This window comes from Salvelinus sp. IW2-2015, linkage group LG28, assembly GCF_002910315.2.
Source record: "Salvelinus sp. IW2-2015 linkage group LG28, ASM291031v2, whole genome shotgun sequence".
Lineage (NCBI taxonomy): Eukaryota > Metazoa > Chordata > Actinopteri > Salmoniformes > Salmonidae > Salvelinus > Salvelinus sp. IW2-2015.
In genome coordinates, this window is record NC_036868.1 from 15898028 (window position 1) to 15906441 (window position 8414).

Here is an 8414-nt window from a genome sequence, read left to right on the forward strand (position 1 = left end):
CCTGCATGCAGATGCTTCTATCCACCAGGAGCGCTGTGGCTGCTGAAGTACCTGGGTAAAACCACACTCGCCTTCCTCTCTCTGTTGTGTTTTTGAGTGGCAGGGAGAGGACCGTCTGTGACCCTCTCTGTTCCGTCCCGACACACCACAGCAATTAAAACCTCACTCTATAGAAACACACAGCCAAAGTGGCTGACAACAAGTGCTTCAAAAAACACTGGCCCAGGTATACCTGCTTACTGACCTCATACATACACATACTTCCAAGGCACAGGAAGTAATCACACTGTGCATTATATGGTATTAACACTTTGCAATGAGCTGTAAAGGTCCATGTTTATGATGATACTATATTTTTTAAATTCACCAGTTGAGGAATAGAGTAGTGAATTTGACAACAAGTAAATATACACAGTAACATGTGCTGTGAGAGGCAAGTATTGATGCACTCTTGGCTTGATACTAGAGAAAATGTGAGAGTAGGAAAAAGAGAAATATGAAAAATCTGCTTCAAGCTAGAAACTGATCTAAAACCCCTGTTAAGAACGTGGTGAGCTAGGCTATTTACACACTGTGGTTTTGTGCACCAAGAAACCCGCAAAACAGGGAGGGGATTACTGAGGGAATTCTTGGCGTGAACCATGTACTCTGGCTGGCTCATTACCTGGAGATGTGACTGGGCTGAGCCCAAATGCCCCCCAATTCCTATGTAGTGACTACTACTATGGGCCTGGTCTAAAAAGTAATGCACTTTAGGGAATAGGTATTGCATTTGGGACTTAGCTCAATCTCTGCCACAACGCAGCCAAGCGAGAAGCAGCTCAGGATAGGCTGCAGCTAAAATCCGGCCCATGTCTGTGGCTAAATCTTTGAATGACATCAGTCCAACACATGTTTACATGCACAGTAAAACAGAGGTTTTGGTTTGATTCTTGTTGTAGCTCTTGGTCCTGTTGTTGTCATCAGGCGATGCGCTGTGTTTTTTTTACGGCGGGGAGCTGATCTGTAAGAGAGCAGATGAAGGAAAGGCGAGGCGTATTCAAAAAGGCTTAAAAACCCTTCCTCTCCTACACACCCACCGAAACAACAAAATAATTAGAGGCCCCTATGAAAACCTCGTAACTGTCCATGGCAACAGGGTTCTGTTCAATGTATTGATGACTAATGATAGTGACTGCACAGCTCCAAGAGGCGCGGTTGGCCAGGCGTCGCTTATTCCAACTCCCACTCGGGTTGATTATTCTGTTCAACAGAAACTAAACCTGCTTAATCCAGTGTGCTATAAATGAACAAGAGCAGCAGAGACGGTCTCGGTGAGGGGGCAAGCTCGCCCTCTTCTTCTTTCATTTTCCCTCAGGATTCAGCTCCTTTAAGAGAATTTGTACATTTTCCTAATTGCTTGGTATTATTTAAATGTGCATGTTCTATGGGATTCTCTCACGGCCCCCAAATCTCTCTATCGTCGTTAAAGCTTGGACCATTGACTGTTCAGAGATTTTAAGCTTGCAGTGGAATTCCACTGAAACTCACTTCTCTCAGGAAAAAGAAAGGATTTAGTATCGTGAAAAACAAACCACAGTCCTTTTGAAACATTCCTTTTTTAAGTTTAGAAGAGAGAGAGAGATTGCCCAGACAGAGTGCAGGCACAAGCACTCATGGTCTCAGAATACCTTGTATTACTGTATTTTGCATTCAGTACACGCATAGTAAGTTGCAGACTAACGCTGATGTCTAAGTCTCCAGAGGGTGGGAGTTTTTAGAATTGAACTACAAATGGCAACACGTTGACAGGTATAGCTTAATGATGATCTGTGTATAAAGCTCTGTCCTCCAGGTCCGCTGGTTCCTGATCCTAGAGAGGAATTAGATATTAGAGTGGCTGTGTCCGCGTGCCAGGCGTAAACAGAGTCAATTGTTAACAGAAGAAGCTCTTTGTTGTGGTCTGACTCAGAAAGACATCGCCTGAGGCTCAGAAGCTGGGGTCTCAGAGGCTTGAATTTAGTTGGCCTATTACTCTTCACAGATATAAATGTTTGTTATTTGGGCCGACTGTGAAACCATTACACATAAAAACGCAGGAAGGAATAGCTGCAATGTAAAAGAACGTTTTGGTACATATATAACAAGACGATAAAGATACATGCCTTTTCCTACTAGACCATATAAAGGAACCGTACTAGTCAGCATTTATCTAGACTCGAGAATACACACACACACACCCTCACGCAAGCACTCTTCATTCATGGACCTGGGCATATCAACATAAATTCCTCCATCTCATGGTTTCTGGTCCAGATTGATGGCCTGCTCCAGATTGATTGGTCTGCTCAGTTGATGGTCCTGCTCATTGATGGTCCTGCTCAGATTGTGCTATTGTTTTCACGAATCTGCTCTGGGCCAATATAACATCATCTCTACAGTCTGCACAGTGGTGCGACTGTACGCCTGGTGAAACACACACTGCGCCACACATTACATGCAGAAACCATGCACGTGCTGCTGTAACACACACAACACACCCACACACACACAACACATCACACACACCACACGACACCACACACACCACACAGCACCACGACACACACACACACCAAAACACCACACACACACACACACACACACACACACACACAACACACACCAATGCAACACACCACACACACACACACACCACATCCACACACAGCATACACACACAACACACCCAACACGGTTCACAGGCCATCTCATGTTTGCAGAATGGGTCAGGGCAGGGAGAGGGGGGCTGTCCTGTAGCTGAAGGGTAGAATCACGAAGGGGAGTCTGGGCTGGGATCCTAACAGCAAGAGCACTCTGGAGGAGACACTGGGGATGCTCCTAAATGGCACTTAGATCCTATTGCACTACCATGGGCCTGGTCAAAAAAGTAGTGCAAATATAGGGAATAGTGTGCAAATTGGATGCAGATGATGATAACGTGGTTCGGGATCTGTGACATGAGTTTCAACCCAGCTCTGAATCAGCCAGATCCACTGTGTTCAGCCTCCTAGTACCAGGAAAGGCGGAGTACGCATATGGACATCCATGAACAGTTAAATAAAGGTTAATAAAATAAAATTCACAGAGAAACATCAAATCCACTATATACTTGAGTGTCCAAGAGTTGACTTTATAAGGTTGAGAATGCAGAATAAAAGCAAGTGGTGAGAACGTGGTTGGCGCTCTCACCTCTGGGCCATAGACACCTAAAAAAAACATCTGAAACATTCCCAAACGTTTTCCTAAGCTGCTCTAGTTTCAACTGGCACAGCAGGTATGGATGACTATAGGCCAGTGTGTGGATGGAGACATCTCGGTGTCACTTAAGGTTTAGTTCCCATAAAGGGTTTAATAGGGGGATGGAAGCTAATTACAGATGTGTGGTCACTGATACTCCCCTCTCTTACATACACAAAACTGTGTTGAAGGAATCAACACTCTCTCAAGGTCATCAAATAACACTCAATATGCCTGAGCTGTACGCATGCAGGACACGCAACCACGGGGTTATGGCTTGTATGAGACTGAGCTGCTTTCGTGTTAATCCTGGTTGAGATGGTCTCTGTGTGCAGCATTCCTCTGTGTTTATAGGGTTTCTGGGATCAGACCCCACTTCTTCAGGGGCCGCGGGGCGGGACAAAGCTGATTGGACATGCATCCAGGGTGGTGGTGGTGAGGGCACTGATCCATACTCACCTGAGATTGACTCACACAAGGGGACTGGGACAACACAAAAGCAGATGGACTGAGACGTAACACAGGTAAACACCCGTGGGGGTCAAATTGACGCTAATCCATGTCACTGCTAACCCCAGTTGTGATGACTGACAGCTTGGGCACTGGGAGATAGGACCTGGGTCTGATTACACTTCAACAATAAATAAGTATTCTAGACCTAGTTACTGGAAATTAAACAAAAACAAGGTACAAGAATGAGAATATTCAGATTAAATTCTGGGATCACTTTACACACGTATGTGGAGAGTCATTCCGAGTTAGCGTTTTTCATCGTGAATCTTGTCTGGAGGCAGCTCTGCAGAATGGTCCCTAGCTGACATATGCCACACAGTCAGAAATCCGGTTTAAACCTAACCTAATTTACCAACTGCGCTAACCCTAATGCTTACCCTAACTTAAATTAAGACAGAAGCTCATTTTTGTTTTTCATACATTTTTCAAAATAGACTATTTTCTTTGCAGCTGGAAGCATCTAGCGAAATTGCTAAAATTCTGCTCCAGGAAAATTCATCAATAACTAACCTTGGCAGTCATTCATGGAGATGGTTTATTGAATGAAAGGTAGCTTGTACAATGAGCTTGAGCAATAGAGGTGAGCTCACAAGTGACAAGTCGCGATAAGTTATAATGACGAACAGTTATTGGATACACTGTCTTGGTCCACACATTGTCTCCTTCAAGGCTAACAAAATCCAAGGGACTGATCAAAGTAGTCAACAAACACTAGGATTTGTGCTGATTCTGACAACATTACACAAAGGAGAAAAAAAAGGGGAAATGGACTTTACTTACATGTGTATTTAATCCTGTTGTTTTAAGCGAAACAATGTGAATGATTTAAACGGACATGATTTCGCTTTACTAGTAGAATCACATGCTGTCATTGCGCTCTCAAGAGGAAGAGAGAGAAAAGACAAGATACTCAATAGTATGTACATCTGATGTACATTGAGGAGTTCGTTATCATGATGTAGAAGTGTCAAGACAGAAGTAAGCAGCTAAACAGAGGTAGAAGTTGGCAGAGATCTCAGGGCCCTGTTGTCTCCCTCCGCGAGCACATGGAGAAACAAGAAGGGGATACGCATGGCACACATAAATAGGAAAAAAAAACACACCACAATTCACAAGTTTGTTCTCTTTGCGTGCTTGGGAATTTCAATGGCTTATCTACGTAAACCTTGGTTACGGAGCATCTCACCTCAACAAATAAACACACACTTGTGCGCTCTCATGGGGCTACGAACAGATATAAGAAATCATTAAATAGTTTAAAAAAATAATATTAAAGCAGAGCTGTGCTTGGACACACATAAAACAGACTGGCGGTAGGTGTAGTCACTACATGTAATAAACACACTCTCTGTATGGTGGGTAACGTGGATGCCTGAATTAATGTAACAATCCTATGGTATAGTAAGATAAATACATACAGTATTTCATAAGAGTAACATCGCTTTTGAAATGATCCATGGTGTTATGAGAAGAATGGAGTGAAATGACCTTAACGGAAACTGAGCTTTCAGTACCAGGCGAGGAGACCAGACAGGCAGGCAGGCTTGAGCTGGCATACAACTCCCGCCTCCTGGCTTTAATGAATGGGTAAGCCAAAACAAATATCAACTGTTTTGTTTGTGTGTGTGTGTGGTGTGTATGTGTGTGTGGTGTGTGTGTGTGTGCTGTGTGTGTGTGTGTGTGTGTGTGTGTGTGTGTGTGTGTGTGTGTGTGTGTGGGTGTGTGTGTGTGTGTGTGTATATAAAGACATACAAGATAGTTATTTATGTGTGTGTTCGCGAATGATGTAGTGATGTTCCATTCCACAATGTGATTTATCTCTCCCCATCACTAGCTGCTCCATCCCACACTGAGGGACACTCGAAAACGAGGGGGAGGGGTATTTGGATTGAGCCAAAGTGTGTGTATGTTTCTAATGCGTTGGTGCTCACCCTGCTCGCGCCGTTTGATCTGCTGGATCTGGTCCACGGTGCTCTTGAGGATGTGGCACTTGTCTGGCTGGACGTTGAGGCTGGCGATGTCGCCCATGTTGGCAGACAGGAGCTCGGCCAGCTCGTCTATGTAACGACACTCCAGCTCTCGCCGCCGCTTCTCCACACTGCAGGGCCACGCACACACACACACGCACACACACACACACACACACAGGTTAGGTTTATAGTTGAGAAATGTTCATAACTTTGCTGAATGTGATTTCATGGACTGTTAGCTGCAACCAAGTGAATTTCCCTTCACAATAGTAAGGATCGCAAGATCAGGATGGTCGGAGGAGAATAAAGGGTAGACTACACTTCACACACTAGACTACATAAAAAACATATCCAAAACAATATACTTCCATCTCAGGAACATTTCCAGAATTAGACACGTCACATCTCTCAGCCAGATTCCGAAAAATCCGTCCATGCATTTGTTTCATCTAGGCTAGACTACTGTAACGCCCTCCTCTCCAGCTGCTTAGACTCCACTATTAGAAGCCTACAACTGGTACAGAACACTGCAGCTCAGATTTTAACCAACACTAGAAGCCATTAGCGCATCACTCCAGTTTTATCCGCACTACATTGGCTGCTTGTAAAGTATCGGTCTGATTTTAAGATCTTACTCTTAACTTTTAAAGGCACTGCATGACCTTGCCACCTCTTCTCTGACAGACATGCTCGTTCCATAAACCCAGTGAGGGCATGCCGAACCCAAGAAACTGGTCTGCTTACGCTTCCTTGATCCAGAACCAGGGGGCGGAGCGTTCTCTATTAAAGCACCTCAATTGTGGAACGGCTTGCACTGTCAGGTAAAAGGAGCAGACACTATTAATGTTTTTAAATAACTGTTAAAAACCCACCTTTTTAGCCAGGCTTTTAATAGGTGATTGTTTTACACATCCACTGTTTATGTTCTTTTATTTTTGTTTTCATGTAAAGTGTGTGGCAAATTTAAATGCACTTTAAATAAAAGTTTGATTTGGTTTGGTTTCTTTCCCATTCGGTCATCAGATTTGCGACCAATGCTGCTTATAGGGCACATCACTGCACTCTATACTCCTCATCTCTATATACCTGTCGCAAGACCCACTGGTTGATGGTTATTTATAAAACCCTCTTAGGCCTCACTCCCCCCTATCTGAGATATCTACTGCACCCCTCATCCTCCACATACAACACCCGTTCTGCCAGTCACATTATCTCAGTTATCTCTTCATTCAAAGACTCAATCATGGACACTCTTACTGACATTTGTGGTTGCTTCACGTGATGTATTGTTGTCTCTACCTTCTTGCCTTTGTGCTGTTGTTGGTGTCCAAGAATGTTTGTACCATGTTTTGTGCTGCTACCATGTTGTGCTGCTGCCATGTGGTGTTGCTACCATGCTATTTTGTTGTTTTAGGTCTCTCTTTATGTAGTGTTATGGAGTCTCTCTTGTCATGATGTGTTATCCCAGTAAATAAGAATTTGTTCTTAACTGACTTGCCTAGTTAAATAAAGGTTAAATAAATAATAATTTGACTTGACACAGTCCATGAAACACATACAGATATCTAGTTCTAGAGTACAACAAAGTCAGGAGATGAAGGATTTCCTGAAGGACAGGAGACAAAGAGGTGAATGAGATGAGATCACAGCCCTGGGCTCATCAGAGAGTATCCAGGCAGACTCTGTCTGTCAGCTGCTGCAGCTGGGTTGGTACCAACGAGTGCTGGGCAAGGACGGAGAGGAGGATCAGGGCTGTCGGATCTACAGGGACAGCGAGCCTCTCAATAATTAATGGCCTACATGAGGCCAGCATAGAGAGAGAGAACCTGCACATGTCCTCTACTGTATGCTTATTGTTCAATGTATGGTTATTTTGACCCTTGGTTATTGTTGTTACTGTTGTCCCGTTGACAATTTTGATTCTTATTATCTTAATATTGTAAATATCCAAAGTAAGCTTTTGCAATATGTACATTGTTACGCTATGCCAATAAAGGAGAGGGAGAGGGAGAAAGAGAGATAGAGAAGCATGACAGAGCAGTGTAGAAGACAAGTGCAGAGCAGAGGGAGAACAGCTGAGGAGAGGAGGACTAACCCTGCAGCCAGATTGTTATTCTTTCACCCAGCAGGGCAACATCACCTGACAAGGGGGATGAGAGGAACCCTGCTGAGATGCTATCCATCCTCTCTCTTTTTTCCCCCTCGATCCCATTCTCAAACCCACCGTCTTTCTCTCCTTTTCCCCATCTATCATTCTCTCTCACTCGCTCTGTCAACCATTCGCTCTACCTTCCGTCTCTCTCTCTCAATTCAATTCAATTCAATGGCTTTACTGGCATGGGAAACATATGCTAACATTGCAAAAGCAAGTGAAGTAGATAATAAACAAAAGTGATTTTTTTTTTTACAGTAAACAATACATTCACAAAAGACATTTCAAACGTCATATTATGTCTATATACAGTGTTGTGACGATGTGCAAATAGTAAATAAACATAAATTTGGGTTGTATTTACAATTGTGTTTGTTCTTCACTGGTTGCCCTTTTCTTGTGGCAACAGTTCACAAATTGTGCTGCTTTGATGACACACTGCGGTATTTCACCCAGTAAATATGGGAGTTTATCACACAAATTCTTTGTGGATCGGTGTAATCTGAGGGAAATATGTGTCT

At 43.6% G+C, this 8414-nt stretch overlaps 1 pseudogene; it reads right to left on the reverse strand.

Annotated features, from left to right (window-relative positions):
• The window catches only part of LOC111954103 (nuclear receptor coactivator 1-like), a 109776-nt pseudogene that overhangs the window by 37961 nt on the left and 63401 nt on the right, over positions 1-8414 (reverse strand).